This window comes from Salmo salar, chromosome 20 (genome assembly GCF_965601325.2).
Source record: "Salmo salar chromosome 20, fSalSal1, whole genome shotgun sequence".
Lineage (NCBI taxonomy): Eukaryota > Metazoa > Chordata > Actinopteri > Salmoniformes > Salmonidae > Salmo > Salmo salar.
Genome location: NC_138310.1, coordinates 68126316 through 68146091, shown reverse-complemented (window position 1 = coordinate 68146091; position 19776 = coordinate 68126316). Strand labels below are relative to the sequence as shown.

Sequence of the window (19776 nt, the reverse complement as noted above, 5' to 3'; positions counted from 1 at the left end):
AGATTTGTCCATCGGACTGCCAGATGGTGAAGCTTGATTCCACTGCTCCAGAGTCCTAATGGCGGCGAGCTTTACACCACTCCAGCCGATGCTTGGCATTGCGCATGGTGACCTTAAGCTTGTGTGGGGCTGCTTGGCCATGGAAACCCATTTCATGAAGCTCCCGATGAACAGTTCTTCCAGAGGCAGTGCTTCCAGAGGAGGTTTGGAACTCGGTAGTGAGTGTTGCAACCGAGGACAGACGGTTTTCACTCCCTACGCACTTCAGCACTTGCCGGTCCCACTCTGTGAGCTTGTGTGTATATATAGTGTACGTTTCTAACCCAAGCCTGTTGAGCTGCAGTCACATTCACTAACAATGTAAAGATGGCTACTTAAAGGAAAGGGCTGTTTAAGCCCCATTAAAATGATTAATCATCAATAAATGAGGGGAGGCATTTGTGTCTATTCCTCTTTGGCTATTTGAGGGTGAAACACTTATCATCCTTTCTCATAAGAGCCGTAAGATGTTGTTTAGTCCCCTGCCTAGCAGGCTGACTCCTGAATACATTGTGAAGGAGGGCCCACAGGCAGTCACACATGCAAGGTAATAGAATAAATATATGCAAGCCCCGTGTCACTGCAAACTCTAAGCTGTCAATTACCCGCCAGTGGTGACAGAGTGTGTCTATCGACTCGGAAGACAGTGACTGTCCGTCCACAGAGTGGAACAGTCTCCCTTCTCTCCTACCTGACTGTCAAATTAATCTAAAAACATTCCCTACTCTCTCTCTCATCAGCCAATATCTGTTCCAGCTCTACTGTGTTCTATATCAATGGAACAGTTTTCTTTATGACTTTGCTATACACAGAAAAAAGACAAAGATTTGGAGTGCTTTTTTGTCACTCAAATATTCTCACAAGATTGGTACTGTGTCATTTTGTTCATTTATTACAGAAAGCCTTACAATTCTAGTCTTACAGGCAATTACCAGTCCGTTGAACTCATACACCTTAGTGATGTTCCAATACAAAATCCTTGAAATACCCAGCAAAAAGTAAAAGGATACACAGTCTCTAACCTGACCTTATTCCTGTTTTAACAATAGCAAAACATTTGTGGGGGAGTTTGGAGCGTCTTATTTGAGTAGCATTAGGAGTAAAAAGTAAGCTTTTCAAATAAATGCGGTATGAGGAAAACACCATAGAGGAATGAAAAGGGTCGTCAATAACGTAACGAGGCATCAACTTCCCTCCCCAGAAATGATTCCCCTCTGGAAAATTTGCTTTGAACTTGGAACCCCATATCTGATTGCAGTCATGGGATCCAGGCTGCAGCCATGGAGCCCCTGGAAGCCAAGAGGCTTGAGGTTTGGTGAATTAGGCATGACGGTCAAGAGAGATCTAGGGGTTATGGTCTGGGGGTATTCCTGAGGCTAATTATATCCCCTTCAGCAAGGTAGCAGGCATCCAATCTGATGCCTCAATGTGTTAACCTGGGGTAGGAAAGTAGGGGGAGGCATGGGCTCTCTGGAATAAGGTCTCTCCCTTTAAACAGACATGTGAGACCAGCTACTCCTTTGTAAGAGAAATGTGCACCATTTACCATTTAAATCAAATCAAATCAAATGTATATAGCCCTTCTTACATCAGCTGATATCTCAAAGTGCTGTACAGAAACCCAACGTAAAACCCCAAACAGCAAGCAATGCAAGTGTAGAAGCACGATGGCTAGGAAAAACTCCCTAGAAAGGCCAAATCCTAGGAAGAAACCTAGACAGGAACCAGGCTATGAGGGGTGGCCAGTCCTCTTCTGGCTGTGCCGGGTGGAGATTATAACAGAACATGGCCAAGATGTTCAAATGTTCATAAATGACCAGCATGGTCAAATAATAATAATCACAGTGGTTGTCAAGGGTGCAACAGGTCAGCACCTCAGGAGTAAATGTCAGTTGGCTTTTCATAGCTGATCATTGAGAGTATCTCTACAACTCCTGCTGTCTCTAGAGAGTTGAAAAGAGCAGGTCTGGGACAGGTAGCACGTCCGGTGAACAGGTCAGGGTTCCATAGCCGCAGGCAGAACAGTTGAAACTGGAGCAGCAGCACGGCCAGCTGGACTGGGGACAGCAAGGAGTCATCATGCCAGGTAGTCCTGAGGCATGGTCCTAGGGCTCAGGTCCTCCGAGAGAAAGACAGAAAGAGAGAAGAGAGAATTAGAGAGAGCATATTTAAATTCACACAGGACACCGGATAAGACAAGAGAAATACTCCAGATATAACAGACTGACACTAGCCCCGTGACACATAAACTACTGCAGCATAAATACTGGAGGCTGAGACATGAGGGGTCAGGAGACACTGTGGCCCCATCCGATGATACCCCCGGACAGGGCCAAACAGGCAGGATATAACCCCACCCACTTTGCCAAAGCACAGCCCCCACACCACTAGAGGGATATCTTCAACCACCAACTTACCATCCTGAGACAAGGCCGAATATAGCCCACAAAGATCTCCGCCACGGCACAACCCAAGGGGGGGCGCCAACCCAGACAGGAAGACCACGTCAGTGACTCAACCCACTCAAGTGATGCACCCCTCGTAGGGACGGCATGGAAGAGCAACAGTAAGCCAGTGACTCGGCCCCTGTAATAGGGTTAGAGGCAGAGAATCCCAGTGGAGAGAGGGGAACTGGCTAGGCAGAGACAGCAAGGGCGGTTCGTTGCTCCAGTGCCGTTCCGTTCACCTTCACACTCCTGGGCCAGACTACACTCAATCATAGGACCTACTGAAGAGATGAGTCTTCAGTAAAGACTTAAAGGTTGAGACTGAGTCTGCGTCTCTCACATGGGTAGGCAGACCATTCCATAAAAATGCAGCTCTGAATGAGAAAGCCCTGCCACCAGCTGTTTGCTTAGAAATTCTAGGGACAATTAGGAGGCCTACGTCTTGTGACCGTAGTGTAGGTATGTACGGCAGGACCAAATCAGAAAGATAGGTAGAAGCAAGCCCATGTAATGCTTTGTAGGTTAGCAGTAAAACCTTGAAATCAGCCCTTGCCTTAACAGGAAGCCAGTGTAGCACTGGAGTAATATGATAACATTTTTTGGTTCTAGTCAGGATTCTAGCAGCCGTATTTAGCACTAACTGAAGTTTATTTAGTTCTTTATCCGGGTAGTCGGAAAGTAGAGCATTGCAGTAGTCTAACCTAGAAGTAACAAAAGCATGGATTCATTTTTCTGCATCAATTTCGGACAGAACATTTCTGATCTTTGCAATGTTACGCAGATGGAAAAAAGCTGTCCTTGAAACAATCTTGTTATGTTCGTCAAAAGAGAGATCAGGGTCCAGAGTAATGCCGAGGTCCTTCACAGTTTTATTTGGGACGACTGTACAACCATCAAGATTAATTGTCAGATTCAACAGAAGATCTCTTTGTTTCTTGGGACCTAGAACAAGCATCTCTGTTTTGTCCGAGTTTAAAAGTAGAAAGTTTGCAGCCATCAACTTCCTTATGTCTGAAACACAGGCTTCCAGCGAGGGCAATTTTGGGGCTTCACAATGTTTCATTGAAATGTACAGCTTTGTGTCATCCGCATAGCAGTGAAAGTTAACATTATGTTTTTGAATGACATCCCCAAGAGGTAAAATATATAGTGAAAACAATAGTGGTCCTAAAACGGAACCTTGAGGAACACCGAAATGTACAGTTGATTTGTCAGAGGACAAACTGTTCACAGAGACAAACTGATATCTGTCCGACAGATAAGATCTAAACCAGGCCAGAACTTGTCCGTGTAGACCAATTTGGGTTTCCAATCTCTCCAAAAGAATGTGGTGATCGATGGTATCAAAAGCAGCACTAAGGTCTAGGAGCACGAGGACAGATGCAGAGCCTCGGTCTGACGTCATTAAAAGGTCATTTACCACCTTCACAAGTGCAGTCTCAGTGCTATGATGGGGTCTAAAACCAGACTGAAACGTTTCGTATACATTGTTTGTCTTCAGGAAGGCAGTGAGTTGCTGTGCAATAGCTTTTTCAAAAAATGTTGAGAGGAATGGAAGATTCGATATAGGCCGATAGTTTTTTATAATTTCTGGGTCAAGGTTTAGCTTTTTCAAGAGAGGCTTTATTACTGCCACTTTTAGTGAGTTTGGTACACATCTGGTGGATAGAGAGCAGTTTATTATGTTCAACATAGGAGGGCCAAGCACAGAAACCAGCTCTTTCAGTAGTTTAGTTGGAATAGGGTCCAGTATGCAGCTTGAAGGTTTAGAGGTCATGATTATTTTCATCATTGTGTCAAGAGAGAGAGTACTAAAACACTTGAGTGTCTCCCATTAATCCTATGTCCTGGCAGGGTTGTGCAGACTCAGGACAATGGAGCTTTGGAGGAATACCCAGATTTAAAGAGGAGTCTGTAATTTGCTTTCTAATGATCATGATCTTTTCCTCAAAGAAGTTCATAAATTTATTACTGCTGAAGTGAAAGCCATCCTCCATTTGCGAAGGCTGCTTTTTAGTTAGCTTTGCGACAGTATCAAAAAGAAATTTCGGATTGTTCTTATTTTCCTCAATTAAGTTGGAAAAATAGGATGATCGAGCAGCAGTGAGGGCTCTTCGATACTGCACGGTACTGTCTTTCCAAGCTAGTCGGAAGACTTCCAGTTTGGTGTGGCGCCATTTCCGTTCCAATTTTCTGGAAGCTTGGTTCAGAGCTCGTGTATTTTCTGTATACCAGGGAGCTAGTTTCTTATGACAGATGTTTTTAGTTTTTAGTGGTGCAACTGCATCTAGGGTATTGCGTAAGGTTAAATTGAGTTCCTCGGTTAGGTGGTTAACTGATTTTTGTCCTCTGACGTCCTTGGGTAGGCAGAGGCAGTCTGGAAGGGCATCAAGGAATCTTTGGGTTGTCCTTCGAATTTATAGCACGACTTTTAATGCTCCTTGGTTGGGGTCTGAGCAGATTATTTGTTGCGATTGCAAACGCAATAAAACGGTGGTCCGATAGTCCAGGATTATGAGGAAAAACATTAAGATCTACAACATTTATTCCATGGGACAAAACTAGGTCCAGAGTATGACTGTGGCAGTGAGTAGGTCCAGAGACATGTTGGACAAAACCCACTGAGTCGATGATGGCTCCGAAAGCCTTTTGGAGTGGGTCTGTGGACTTTTCCATGTGAATATTAAAGTCACCAAAAATGTTAATATTATGTGCTATGACTACAAGGTCCAATAGGAATTCAGGGAACTCAGTGAGGAGCGCTGTATATGGCCCAGGAGGCCTGTAAACAGTAGCTATAAAAAGTGATTGAGTAGGCTGCATAGATTTCATGACTAGAAGCTCAAAAGACGAAAACGTCAGGGTTTGTTTTGAAAATTGAAATTTGCTATCGTAAATGTTAGCAACACCTCCGCCTTTGCGGGATGCGCGGGGGATATGGTCACTAGTGTAACCAGGAGGTGAGGCCTCATTTAACACAGTAAATTCATCAGGCTTAAGCCATGTTTCAGTCAGGCCAATCACATAAAGATTAGTTAATTGACTATAACTGCCTTGGAAGTGAGGGATATAACATTAAGTAGCCCTATTTTGAGATGTGAGGTATCACGATCTCTTTCAATAATGGCAGGAATGGAGGAGGTCTTTATTCTAGTGAGATTGCTAAGGCGAACACCGCCATGTTTAGTTTTGCCCAACCTAGGTCGAGGCACAGACATGGTCTCAATGGGGATAGCTGAGCTGACTACATTGACTGTGCTAGTGGCAGACTCCACTAAGCTCTATGCCTGGCCTGCACCCTATTTCATTGTGGAGCTAAGGGAGTTAGAGCCCTATCTATGTTCGTAGATTAGATGAGAGCACCCCTCCAGCTAGGATGGAGTCCGTCATTCCTCAATAGGCCAGGCTCTATTTAGCAATGGAGAAAAAGTTATTGCTGCTTTTTTACAGAGTAGGCCTACACTGAGTGATGAGGACTGCTGTTGACTCTAATGTGACTTTTAGAGAGCTCATTGACATTCATCCTCTGGCAAGTATTCTAATGAACCTTCATTCCTCAATCGCTAATGTTGATCGCTTTCCTTTGTTGCTCCTTCCTGTTCCTCGCTAGGTCTTGCTTTTTAATGCCGTAGCCCTCTGTGATTACAACATTTGATGCACTCTAAGATGAAAACTACATTTAAGGCATGCAAAGTAATGCCACAAGGCCCTAATACTTTCATAAGTATTCTCTGGGAATGTATGTTTTGATATTGCCCATTAGGAAATATGTACTTTGCTGCAGATTAACTCCAAAGAAAATACGAGGGCCAGATCTGTCCTCTGTTTTTCATTTGCTGTCAAGATAATTATTAATTAGATTCACACTGCTACGGGAAGATCAAGTTTCCTTAGCATGGAATTAATAACGGTGAATTGCAGGTCTTAGAGCTGAAGTGTCCCAGCCACTCTTCTGCCCTTGTTTGTAACTTTAGAGAGCATCCAGAGGCACACCGATTATTCACTTTTAATTACAAGAGTGCAAGATGTGAGATCTGACAAAACACTTCCTTCCAAATGGCTAAACATTTGTCTTTGGAGCAGCCAAAGACAAGGAAGGGCACTCAGCTGTGTTGAGTTCAGAGGCAAAAATCACATTTTCCAAGAAAGCTTGTTGATTATTATTCTCTGGCTGGTTTAGCCTTGCGCAGTACCAGGGGTCATGGTGTGCCTCGCAGCACAACATTGGAAGGGGGTAATCTAGTTATATCTAACTGTGCACAGATAGTTTGCTTCCCAGTGTCCTCTTTTTACTGCTTGGAGCTCACATCTAGTCTTATGTCTAGTTTTTCTTCCTGTGGTGAAATTATTGATTGTCTGTTCAACATGACCCTTTGTTATTTTTACTTTACAATCCACCTCATCCTCTTGTCATTCCTTTGTCCTCCGAAAAATAGACTTGTCCAGTCAGGGGAGGGAGCCAGTGACTTACTTGACTTTAACACAGAGAGTGTTAGACATCCACTAGATTTTTCCAATAGTGGTGGAGCAAACAATCCTGCTCTGCACTGCAGGGTCTTCTTAGCATGACATCTGATTAATAAGTACTCTCTCTACTGAACTGCATCTAATGTCAACTTCGAAAACCTTCCGTCATATGTTTATTCTATTACATTGCATTTTTTTTACTTGAAAGCAGTGATAGACAAAGGGGGAAAAAAACGCAATCATTTAATGAAAAAGTGTCCTTCAACTGCAGTTGTTGAAGGTAAAACTGAATTTTGTCTCACTCAAGGAACTCTATTGAAATCTCGACACTAAACCGAAGGGCAACTTCATGAGGAACATTGTGTTTTATAACAAGACACAAACAAGAAGCAGTAATTGTCCCTAGGTCTCCTGTAGTTCAAACCACTGAATCCCACTTATGATTTATGGAAGCATGCATTTCAAAATAGATGCACTGTATGAAAATAGGAAGGACACAAAGTATATGCCTTATTGCAGAAGCACAAGGGGGAGAGTTGATTAGTTTCCAGTAACAGTCACGACGGGAGCAGTATTTCCATCGGCAACACTTTTACCGTTCCAACTAATTAATGGAAGTGGTTTATGCACTCCCCAGCTCTCTCTTTCTCCCTTTTTCTCTCTCTCTCTGAATGATGCTACTTGACTGTGCATGCCAAAATTGTAAAGTCTTGAAAGAAAATGTTGAAACACCTCATTAAGCAGTTTAAGTGTGCTAGTGTTCTGTATGTAACCAATTTATCTCTCACATAAGTCAATTTGGCTCTAGCCAAGAATGTCCGCTGAAGTAGGGCCAGATCAGAACCCCTGATCAGCAGTCATTTTGTTAGAAATATGGCTCTTGCATTTACATTATCCTGCGAACACTACCCTGATTTCCATTAAAGTACATTACTGAGATCTAAGATAAAGAGAACATCTATAATATCACTGACTCTATGAACAGCTGTATGTTAATACCCAACAGATAGCAGGTAAGACATGCTTTTTTGGTTTGCGTGTTTTAAAAGGGAGGGTACTTTTATACACACACACACACAGTTGTGTTTTGAAATCTTTTCAAATCAATATGATATGTTCAGTAATAAATGATCATAACAAAAACGATTATTGACTTAAACAAATCTAGAACTGGAAGAGATGAGAGATTGATTGCCACTCTATAAGGAACAATCCATTTCGATAACATTTAATGTGAAAGTATATATTAATAGGAGTCTGTTTTTACATTTTTCATGCAAAATGACAGCCACATTGCTGCAGAAACGAACACACACACACACACACACACACACACACACACACACACACACACACACACACACACACACACACACACAAACACGGCAATGTCAGTGCCCTCCCAATCTGTTGAGAGCAACTTTAGCGCTACACATCGCTGCTCTGTGACGGAGCCGTCTCTGCACGCTGCTGACAGCTCTGGCATCTCACCACTCCTCCCATGTCTCCAGAAAACCTCCTCATCCCTGCCTTCATTCTCCCTCTGTTGGTCAGCACACACACACACACACCACACACACACCGTCATATCGTCATACCTCACATTAATCTCTCTATCACTGATCAACTCACATAGCCGGTATTAGCAGAGTGGTAGAGATAGAGCCAGTCTGTGTGAGCCAGAATCTTATGACCTACAAACAGGTGTATGGTGACAGCACTTGAAGAGGCCTGTGATTTGGGCCAGTGAGCCACGTATGTCTCTTGTCTTCCACCTACGATGGATCGTTCTTTTCTCCCTTCTCTTTTGTGATCTATCTATCACAACCTCTGCAAGCTGCCAGGGCGCCGTCGAATTGGGGTGACAGGTGTCTGGCGCGAGCATTCTGCCGAAACCGGCGGGGAGAGCCGGCCCATTGTTGTTCCAGACACGTCGGCAGAAGCCCAGCACTGGGCACACTGCATTTCCAGACACCGTCGGCAGAAGCCCAGCACTGTGCACACTGCATTTCCAGACACCGTCGGCAGAAGCCCAGCGCTGTGCACGCTGCATTTCCAGACACCCCCTCTCAGAGTTCCTTCTGAGGTTACCCCTCTCATTCACTCACCTCCAAATTGCCTTTTGAACCCACTCTCCTGCTCCTGGAAGGCTGTGTGTAGGACTATAGGCTGCTTGGAGAATGTTCCTCATCCTGGCTTTGGTTGTTAATGACTCAGGTTGTCCGCCATCTGCAGAACCCCAATGGTAATAGACTGGCTTTACTTCTCTTCCAGTTATGGCGCCGTCAGGGTGTTTTCTCAGACCAGGCTTATCCCAGAGGTTCTGAGGTATTGAAATGTCTCCCAGGACACAGGGCAGGTTTATACTCAAGGTTTATTCGGACAAGCCCTGCCTATAACAGACTTACTGTCACACATGGTTGGGTTAATTACAAATCCATATGCCTCAGTCTCATTTATAGATATCTTTGATTATACACTAAAATTAAATGATCTCACTAAAACACAATCAATCCAACCTGCCTTCTTCTCCCCAGCCTGCTCTGAGTTTTATGGTAAAACATGGCTCTGAGATCTGGGTTGGGCAAAAACCTGAAACAAACCATAGTGCTATCTCTCTCAGGAAGGGGCGATGCAATTCCATTAAACTCCAGTGCTCCTTTAATGAACTTCAGTGGAATCTCTTATCTGAGGCAGAGGGCTGGGCTAATGTAAGTTGTGACAGACTGTGTGCCCCCTCATAACACCCATCGCCTAGTAGTCTCACTCCCTGAAAAAGGTTGCTTGGAGCATAAATATGTGAAATTAACTGGTACACCTGTGATGGCCCAGGTGACAGACAGGCACATCATAATCCTCCAGATAACCATTAAAGGTGAGAAAACGTAATAAGCAAGGTACATTTAGAGGTAAAATGTTAATAAATGCCTGAGATCTCTCCTCCAGAGCAGGAAGGAAAAACAGAGAAACTAGCAGTATGAGCCAAGTAAGAGGAGAACACATACTATAGAACTAATCTCCTATTGATTAATCTACTCCTTTGAAGAAAACTCACAGAATCTCTCTTCCACGTCCTATCTCAGACAACAAGAGGATGTTTTTTTGCCCTCCATTCTAGGAGTTGAGAAACTATTGAGCAGTGTGTGTGTTTGGATGAGTGTGGAAGTGTGTGGTGTGAGATTGCATTATACTCTCCCAGAGTGAAGTGGGGAAAGGGGAAGTATTTCAGCAAGCCAGCTGGTAATTAAAGAGGCGCAATCAATCCGAGCCGCTGACCGGCTCGTGAGAAATCCATCACGGGGCCGCAGTAAAGCGCTAATTTGGAACCATTAGGGGCTGCCGAGTTTGCAAACAGGACTGTAATGATGATGACTGGCGTGGTTCGAGGCCTTTGTGCGGCTGTCAGACTGGCCCACAAGAGGGACGGTTGTGGAGAGATGGCTTAACAGCAACCCAGTATGGAGAGAGAGAGAGAGAGAGAGAGAGAGAGAGAGAGAGAGGGAACTGGAATTACACTTATTTTTGTAACTATCATGGCAGTTAGACTGTGACTTGGAATAGGCTACTCTTTACTGTTGCTTTACTGTCCACTGTAGCAGGTCCACTGTGGAATGTACAAGCATAGATCTATGGCATATGAGGTAGAGCGGTTGAGGTAAATTACCTGCCCATTATTTGGTCATGCAGTGCTTACAGTACGTCTGAGTTAGCCTTTGTTTTGTGAGGAGATTGCCCCTGCGTCCCTAAAACGGAAACCCAAAGTGGGAGATGGATGAGTGCAGATGGAGAGCATGCCACCTGTGCCAATGACTTAGCAAAGAGATTACACTGGCTCTAATACTACTCAGAGACCCTCGGTGTCATCCCTGTGACAGACATCACACACATTGAGGAAATGAAAAAAGTCCTGTCGGAGGCAGCCAAGCGAGTCTCTCCTTTTTGTCTGTTTTCCATCCACCCTTGACACATCACCGCCTGTCTCCCAGAGCAGAGCACATGACCTGAAAGCATAACGACAATCTGTGTGTCTTGCCATGGACCTTAGCGTATGGAGATTACCATGCATTAAATGTTAACCTTCACTACAGCGGCACTCAGGTCCTCTCTGAGGGAAACCTTATGGATTGTTTAAAGGATAAACTATTATCAACTTTACAGGTCAAGATGGGTCAATAATGTCTCTAGGAGAGGGGTTGAAAATAGCCTTTAAATTATTACACTCTTTCATATTCTGTAGTGGCATCGCATCACTTCCTGGCTGTACTGTACCTACTGGGCACAGACATCAATTCAATGTCTGTTCTACGATGGTCCAACATAACTTTATTGAAAGGACCTGGAAACAACATTGATTCAACCAGTGTATGCCCAGAGGGTAGCTAGTTTCTAGAAGCCTTGAGCTGTCATGTTCTGTGTTAGAAAGTCAACACATTTTACCTGGATTAGTTCACAGCCATTGCGCTTCCTTGATGGCCTGGTATTGTGACTGGAGAGGTGACAGTCAATACCAGCCTGAATCCACAACTCAATTGCTCCATCTTTAATATTCATGACTGTGCATGTCGTCAGTCACATAGTGTTAGGCTCTCAGAGAGCTCCTGTCATGACTTCCGCCGAAGTTGGTCCCTCTCCTTGTTCGGGCGGCATTCGGCGGTCGAAGTCACCGACCTTCTAGCCATCGCTGATCCACTTTTAATTTTCCATTGGTTTTGTCTTGTCTTCCATCACACCTGGTTCCAATTCCATCAAATACATGTTGTGTATTTAACCCTCTGTTCCCCCTCATGTCCTTGTCGGTAATTGTTTCTTGTAGTGCTTATGCACGGTATGCTGGTATTTACCGGGTTTTGTTTGACCCATTTATTGTATTGTTCTGTTGACGGTGGTTTATGGATATTAAACGACACCTTTATAAATCAGTTTTTGCTCTCCTGCGCCTTACTTCACTGACGCCAGTACGCATTGCACTACAGAATTACCGACCAAACTATGGAGTCAGCAGGAACAGGTACCCCGGGTATAGGGGTGGAGGAGCGCGTCCGGGAGCACGCAGCAACGCTCCACTATCTTGGCACCGCCATGGACCATGTTGTCCAGACAATGGACCACTGGGAGAGACAGGGAGTTCTTCCAGTACCTCCACCAGCACAACCGGGGTCTCCCCTGAGTGCCCCTCTTCCTCCTGGTCCCAGTGGGATTCGTCTCTCCCTTCCCCAGGAATACAACGGAAAGGCTGCGAACTGCCAGGGGTTCCTTTTACAACTGGACCTATACCTGGCCACCGTCCACCCGGCTCCGTCGGGCCGTGAGAGGGTGTCCGCCCTCGTCTCGTGCCTCACCGGGAAAGCCCTGGAGTGGGCCAATGCCGTGTGGAGAGAGGGAGATGCGGCGTTGGACCAGTTTGAGGAGTTCACCCGCCCGAGGGTAGAGCAGCGGGTGAATGCCTCTTCCATCTGAGGCAGGAGACGAGGAGCGCCCAGGAGTTCGCCCTGTAGTTTAGGACCCTGGCTGCCGGCGTGGGATGGAACGACAGGGCCCTGATCGACCATTGCCGCTGCAGTCTGCGCGAGGACATCTGTTTCTTTTTTGTGAAGAAGAAGGAGGGTGGTCTGCGCCCCTGTATTGACTATTGGGGTCTGAATCAGATCACTGTGAGGTATAGTTACGAGCTACCGCTCATAGCCACAGCAATTGAGTCAATGTACGGGGCGTACTTCTTCACCAAACTAGATCTCAGGAGCGCTTACAACCTGGTGTGTACCCAGGAGGGAGACGAGTGGAAGACGGCTTTCAGTACCACCTCAGGGCACTATGAGTACCACGTCATGCCCTACTGGTTGATGAATGCGCCATCAGTCTTCCAAGCCTTTGTAGACGAGATTTTCAGGGACCTGCACGGGCAGGGTGTAGTGGTGTATATTGATGACATTTTGATATACTCTGCTACACGCGCTGAGCATGTGTCCCTGGTGCGCAGGGTGCTCGGTCGCCTGTTGGAGCATGACCTGTACATCAAGGCTGAGAAATGCCTGTTCTTCCAACAGTCCGTCTCCTTCCTAGGGTATCGCATATCCACCTCAGGGGTGGAGATGGAGAGTGACCGCATTTCAGCCGTGTGTAATTGGCCGACTCCCACCACGGTAAAGGAGGTGCAGCGGTTCTTAGGGTTTGCCAATTACTACCAGAGGTTTATCCGGGTTTTGGTCAGGTAGCGGCTCCCATTACCTCACTGCTGAAGGGGGGCCCGGTACGCTTGCAGTGGTCAGCTGAGGCGGACAGGGCTTTTAGTCACCTGAGGGCTCTGTTTACCTTGGCTCCCGTGCTGGCCCATCCGGATCCCTCTTTGGCGTTCATAGTGGAGGTGGACACGTCCAAGGCTGGAATAGGAGCTGTGCTCTCTCTGTGCTCGGGTACGCCACCGAAGCTCCGCCCCTGTGCCTTCTTCTCGAAGAAGCTCAGCCCGCGGAGCGAAACTATGACGTGGGGGACCGGGAGCTGTTGGCTGTCGTCAAGGCCTTGAAGGCGTGGAGACATTGGCTTGAGGGTGCTAGACACCCTTTTCTCATGTGGACTGACCACCGCAATCTGGAGTACATCCGGGCAGCGGGGAGACTGAACCCTCGCCAGGCAAGGTGGGCCATGTTTTTCACCCATTTTGTGTTTACCCTTTCCTACAGACCAGGCTCCCAGAACGTGAAGGCAGACACATTGTCCCGGCTGTATAACACAGAGGAGTGGCCCATGGATCCCACTCCCATACTCCCCGCCTCCTGCCTGGTGGCGCCGGTAGTGTGGGAGCTGGACACGGACATTGAGCAGGCATTACGTGCAGAGCCCGCTCCCGTCCAGTGTCCCGCTGGGCGTCTGTACCTCCCGTCTGCTGTTCGTGACCGGTTGATCTATTGGGCCCACACGTCACCCTCCTCTGGTCATCCTGGGATCAGTCGGACAGTGTGCTGTTTGAGCGGGAGGTACTGGTGGCCTACCCCTTACCCGTTCCACAGCGGCTTTGGTCGCACTTGTCGGTGGATTTTCTGACTGATCTTCCACCCTCACAGGGTAACACCGCGATCCTGGTCATTGTGGATCGTTTTTCTAAGTCATGTTGTCTACTCCCTCTGCCCGGTCTCCCTACAGCCCTACAGACTGCGGAGGCCTTGTTTACACATGTCTTCTGGCACTACGGGGTGCCTGAGGATATAGTATCTGATCGGGGTCCCCAGTTCACGTCTAGGGTCTGGAAGGCATTCATGGAACGTCTGGGGGTCTCGATCAGCCTTACTTCAGGGTTTCACCCCGAGAGTAATGGGCAGGTGGAGAGAGCGAACCAGGATGTGGGCAGTTTTCTGCGGTCCTATTGCAAGGACCAGCCGGGGGAGTGGGCGGCGTTCGTGCCCTGGGCCGAGATGGCACAGAACTCACGTCGCCACTCCTCCACTAACCTCTCTTCCTGCCAGTGTGTACTGGGGTACCAGCCAGTTCTGGCGCCTTGGCATCAGAGTCAGACCGAGGTTCCTGTGGTGGACAACTGGTTCAGGCGCGCGAAGGAGACATGGGAAGCTGTCCATGTTCACCTTCAGCAGGCCGTGACGTGGCAAAAGGTGAACGCAGATCACCACCGCAGTGAGGCCCCGGTGTTCGCACCGGGGGATCAGGTCTGGCTCTCGACCCGAAACCTGCCCCTCCGCCTGCCCTGCCGGAAGCTGGGTCCGCGGTTTGTGGGGCCATTTAAAGTCCTGAGGAGAGTGAATGAGGTTTGTTATAGGTTACAGATTCCACCCGATTACCGTATTAACCCCTCATTCCATGTGTCTCTCCTCAGGCCGGTGGTGGCTGGCCCGCTCCAGGAGTCTGAGATGCGGGAGGTTCCTCCACCCTCTCTAGACATCGGGGGGGCCCCGGCATACTCCGTTTGCTCCATACTGGATTCGAGGCGTCTGGCGAGGGGCCTTCAGTATCTCGTGGAGTGGTAGGGGTACGGTCCGGAGGAGAGGTGCTGGGTTCCAGTCGAGGACGTGTTGGACCCTTCAATTCTGCAGGAGTTCCATCGTCTTCGCCCGGCTCGCCCTGCGCCTTGCCCTCCGGGTCATGCCCGAGGCCGGTGTCGACACGTTACTAGAGCCGCGCGTCAAGGGGGGGTACTGTCACGACTTCCGTCGAAGTTGGTCCCTCTCCTTGTTCAGGCGGCGTTCGGTGGTCGAAGTCACCGACCTTCTAGCCATCGCTTATCCACTTTTAATTTTCTATTGGTTTTGTCTTGTCTTCCATCACACCTGGTTCCAATTCCATCAATTACATGTTGTGTATTTAACCCTCTGTTCCCCCTCATGTCCTTGTCGGTAATTGTTTCTTGTAGTGCTTATGCGGTGGGTATTTACCGGGTTTTGTTTGACCCATTTATTGTATTGTTCTGTTGACGGTGATTTATGGATATTAAACGACACCGTTGTAAATCAGTTTTCGCTCTCCTGCGCCTGACTTCACTGCACTACAGCTCCAAATGGAGCAGTTTTTCTATTCAAATTTTCCCTTCAGAAGATGGAAGCTATGCATACCTCAAACAACTTGACAGTTAGTTAATGTTTCAGTAGCATTGACTGAGCGCTGACAGCAGGCCAATAACACTGGATCTCTAGAAGCATCTCTCCATCTCTGTTCCTCACTATTTCATATTTTCATAAACAAATGAAAGGGTTGATAGGGCTTCTCTCATTCTGGTGACAAAGAGAAGGAACAAGCTTGTTTCCAATCTTAAACCACAATATTACCATTATTACAATATTACCATACTGCAATGTATGTCCATTTGTTCAGATCCGTAAATATCTCGTATTCTAAATAAGACCTAGTATTTCTATTTTCCACCAACTTGTGTAACTTCACATCATGAAGAACACCAGATCAAAAGGACATGAACTAACCACAATATTTTCTGTACAAACAAAACATTTCACACTATATCACTGTTTCCAGGGGCATCTGAAGAGGCAGGAATGTGTCTATGGGTCTGGTCTAGAAACAGGTTGAGAATCACCTGGGAGCTGAGTCACAAGGCTTAGCTGGACTGAACTGGCAAAGCAGAAAAGCAGCCCTGATTCCCAACGCTCCCCTGCTGCAAAATCTCACACTTTGTCATAGTGTGTCACCGGTACTATACAGCCCTGCCTTTTTAATTGCTTGTCCTAAGGAAGGAGGATGTGGGTGGAAACAAGGGAAAGCATCAGTTATATTTAGTCTGCAGTTTTCTTTCCTTCCCTAACCAAAAAATACAATTAACTAGAGGCAGTAAAAATAACCTTTATGAGCTTCCTTCCTGAGTTTGGATGTTACAGCAGCTCTATTTTATGTCAGACGGTGACACAGTCCTTGTTGATCATCCATAGGTCTGCTATGAGTCCCTCAGGATGTTATCGAGGCAGGGCGCCCTGTTCCTATTTTATTTAACTAGGCAAGTCAGTTAAGAACCAATTTATATTTACAATGACGGCTGACCCCGGCCAACCCCTAACCCAGACGGCGCTGGGCTAGTTGTGCGCCGCCCTATGGGACTCCCATCACAGCCAGTTGTGATACATCCTGGAATCGAACCAGGGTCTGTAGTGACACCTCTAGCACTGAGATGCAGTGCCTTAGACAGCTGCCCCACTCAGGAGCCCTTTAAATGTTCCTGGGGAATGGTTGAAAGTGTAGATCCTGTTGAAAGTGAGTAGTTTAGTACTGTAAGTCATGAATGGAAGATCAACCATCAAAATGATGCTCTGGAACTTTTGTATAATTTCAGCCAGTAGTTCTCACGAGCCAAAACAGGTCTCCATTTATTGTGTACTACAGTTAGTCATCCAATTGTGTGTTGCTTCATCCATTTCATATTATATGTTACTTCCTGTCATTTTGTTATATATACACTGCTCAAAAAAATAAAGGGAACACTTAAACAACACAATGTAACTCCAAGTCAATCACACTTCTGTGAAATCAAACTGTCCACTTAGGAAGCAACACTGATTGACAATAAATTTCACATGCTGTTGTGCAAATGGAATAGACAACAGGTGGAAATTATAGGCAATTAGCAAGACACCCCCAATAAAGGAGTGGTTCTGCAGGTGGTGACCACAGACCACTTCTCAGTTCCTATGCTTCCTGGCTGATGTTTTGGTCACTTTTGAATGCTGGCGGTGCTTTCACTCTAGTGGTAGCATGAGACGGAGTCTACAACCCACACAAGTGGCTCAGGTAGTGCAGCTCATCCAGGATGGCACATCAATGTGAGCTGTGGCAAGAAGGTTTGCTGTGTTTGTCAGCGTAGTGTCCAGAGCATGGAGGCGCTACCAGGAGACAGGCCAGTACATCAGGAGACGTGGAGGAGGCCGTAGGAGGGCAACAACCCAGCAGCAGGACCGCTACCTCCACCTTTGTGCAAGGAGGAGCAGGAGGAGCACTGCCAGAGCCCTGCAAAATGACCTCCAGCAGGCCACAAATGTGCATGTGTCTGCTCAAACGGTCAGAAACAGACTCCATGAGGGTGGTATGAGGGCCCGACGTCCACAGGTGGGGGTTGTGCTTACAGCCCAACACCGTGCAGGACGTTTGGCATTTGCCAGAGAACACCAAGATTGGCAAATTCGCCACTGGCGCCCTGTGCTCTTCACAGATGAAGCAGGTTCACACTGAGCACATGTGACAGCCGTGACAGAGTCTGGAGACGCCGTGGAGAACGTTCTGCTGCCTGCAACATCCTCCAGCATGACCGGTTTGGCGGTGGGTCAGTCATGGTGTGGGGTGGCATTTCTTTGGGGGGCCGCACAGCCCTCCATGTGCTCGCCAGAGGTAGCCTGACTGCCATTAGGTACCGAGATGAGATCCTCAGACCCCTTGTGAGACCATATGCTGGTGCGGTTGGCCCTGGGTTCCTCCTAATGCAAACAATGCTAGACCTCATGTGGCTGGAGTGTGTCAGCAGTCCCTGCAAGAGGAAGGCATTGATGCTATGGACTGGCCTGCCCGTTCCCCAGACCTGAATCCAATTGAGCACATCTGGGACATCATGTCTCGCTCCATCCACCAACGCCACGTTGCACCACAGACTGTCCAGGAGTTGGCGGATGCTTTAGTCCAGGTCTGGGAGGAGATCCCTCAGGAGACCATCCGCCACCTCATCAGGAGCATGCCCAGGCATTGTAGGGAGGTCATACAGGCACGTGGAGGCCACACACACTACTGAGCCTCATTTTGACTTGTTTTAAGGACATTACATCAAAGTTGGATCAGCCTGCAGTGTGGTTTTCCACTTTAATTTTGAGTGTGACTCCAAATCTAGACCTCCATGGGTTGATAAATTGGATTTCCATTGATTATTTTGGTGTGATTTTGTTGTCAGCACATTCAACTATGTAAAGAAAAAAGTATTTAATAAGATTATTTCATTCATTCAGATCTAGGATATGTTATTTTAGTGTTCCCTTTATTTTTTGGAGCAGTATGTATATATATATATATATATATATATATATATATATATATATATATATATATATATATATATATATTATGCAATTTGTACAATATGTTATGAATTGGTTGTGCTTAAGATCCCTGACTGCATCTTTAACCTTTAGCATTCAATGAGTCAGTGACAAGGCAGAACAGGAAAATGTCCCCTTTCAACAACAACAAAAAGTATAACTGTGTTGTATGTATAGGCAATCAAACCTTTGACTAGATTTGACAGACTGCCAGGGAATTGCGGTCAGTCGTCATCTCATAAGCAGAAGAGACAGATAGAGGAAGAGAGTGGTGGATGACTGCAGAATGCAGACCCGTGAATTGGGCTCCCGAGTGGCGCAGCGGTCTAAGGCACTGCATCTCAGTGCTAGAGGCGTCACTACAGATCCAGGCTGTATCACAACTAGCCGTGATTGGGAGTCCCATAGGGCAGCACACAATTGGCCCAGCGTCGTCCAGGTTTGGCCGGTGTAGGCCGTCATTGTAAATAAGAACTTGTTCTGAACTGGGTTATCTAGTTAAATTTTAAAAAATAGGCCATTATCCATAAAATCATTCAACAGTGTATCCATAGCTCCTCTTTTTCATACCAAGGCTGGGCTGTTTGACAGAAGACCCCCGCCCACCTTCTCTCTCCGACCCTCTCACTCTCACAGGCAAATATGCCAGCTGCTCGCAGCCTTTGATTTCATCATGCCCCAGATCTGCACTGTAATGAGCGTGCAGGCAAATCAATAATTCACTGGAGTTTGAATAATAACAGGGTGATCAGCATGTGTGTAAAAAGAGGCGTGTAATCAATGCCATTCAGGGGCCTGCATTCTGCAGTCATCCACCGCTCTCTTCCTCTATCTATCTCTTTTCCGCTTATGAGATGATGACTTGATCTGTCAATTCTAGTCAAAGGTTTGATTGCCTCAATTGCCTTCATGTACGGACACGTAAAAGTCATGATTAAAATGCAGCGGTGTCTGTATCATCCATTCACATTGTCAGTAACAGCACAAAGCTGAACTGTGCTTTGGATTTCTTAGGGCTCTTATTCAGAGTCCATTGTTGGCTACACTCCAGACATATGATGTGACCAAAGTCTGCCCAATATGCCTCTGACATCTCTGCATCAGTGACCATGGACACCAGAGATTTCAATCTCACAGGAGAGAAAATGGAAAAAAACTGAAACCCCTCACCTCACTTGTCATTCACAAAGCTGTATTGTATTTGAAGTAATCTCCCTGTCTTTGGCTCATACAGGTATTACTCAAAAAGTGAGAACAAGCAGTTTTACACAGTCACCCAGATACAGGGCTTACCTTAT

At 46.6% G+C, this 19776-nt stretch overlaps 1 protein-coding gene across 4 annotated transcripts in view; it reads left to right on the top strand.

The window, feature by feature from the left end:
• The window catches only part of LOC106581099 (kin of IRRE-like protein 3), a 331788-nt gene that overhangs the window by 156633 nt on the left and 155379 nt on the right, over positions 1–19776 (top strand). The gene's annotated exons all lie outside the window — the stretch shown is intronic.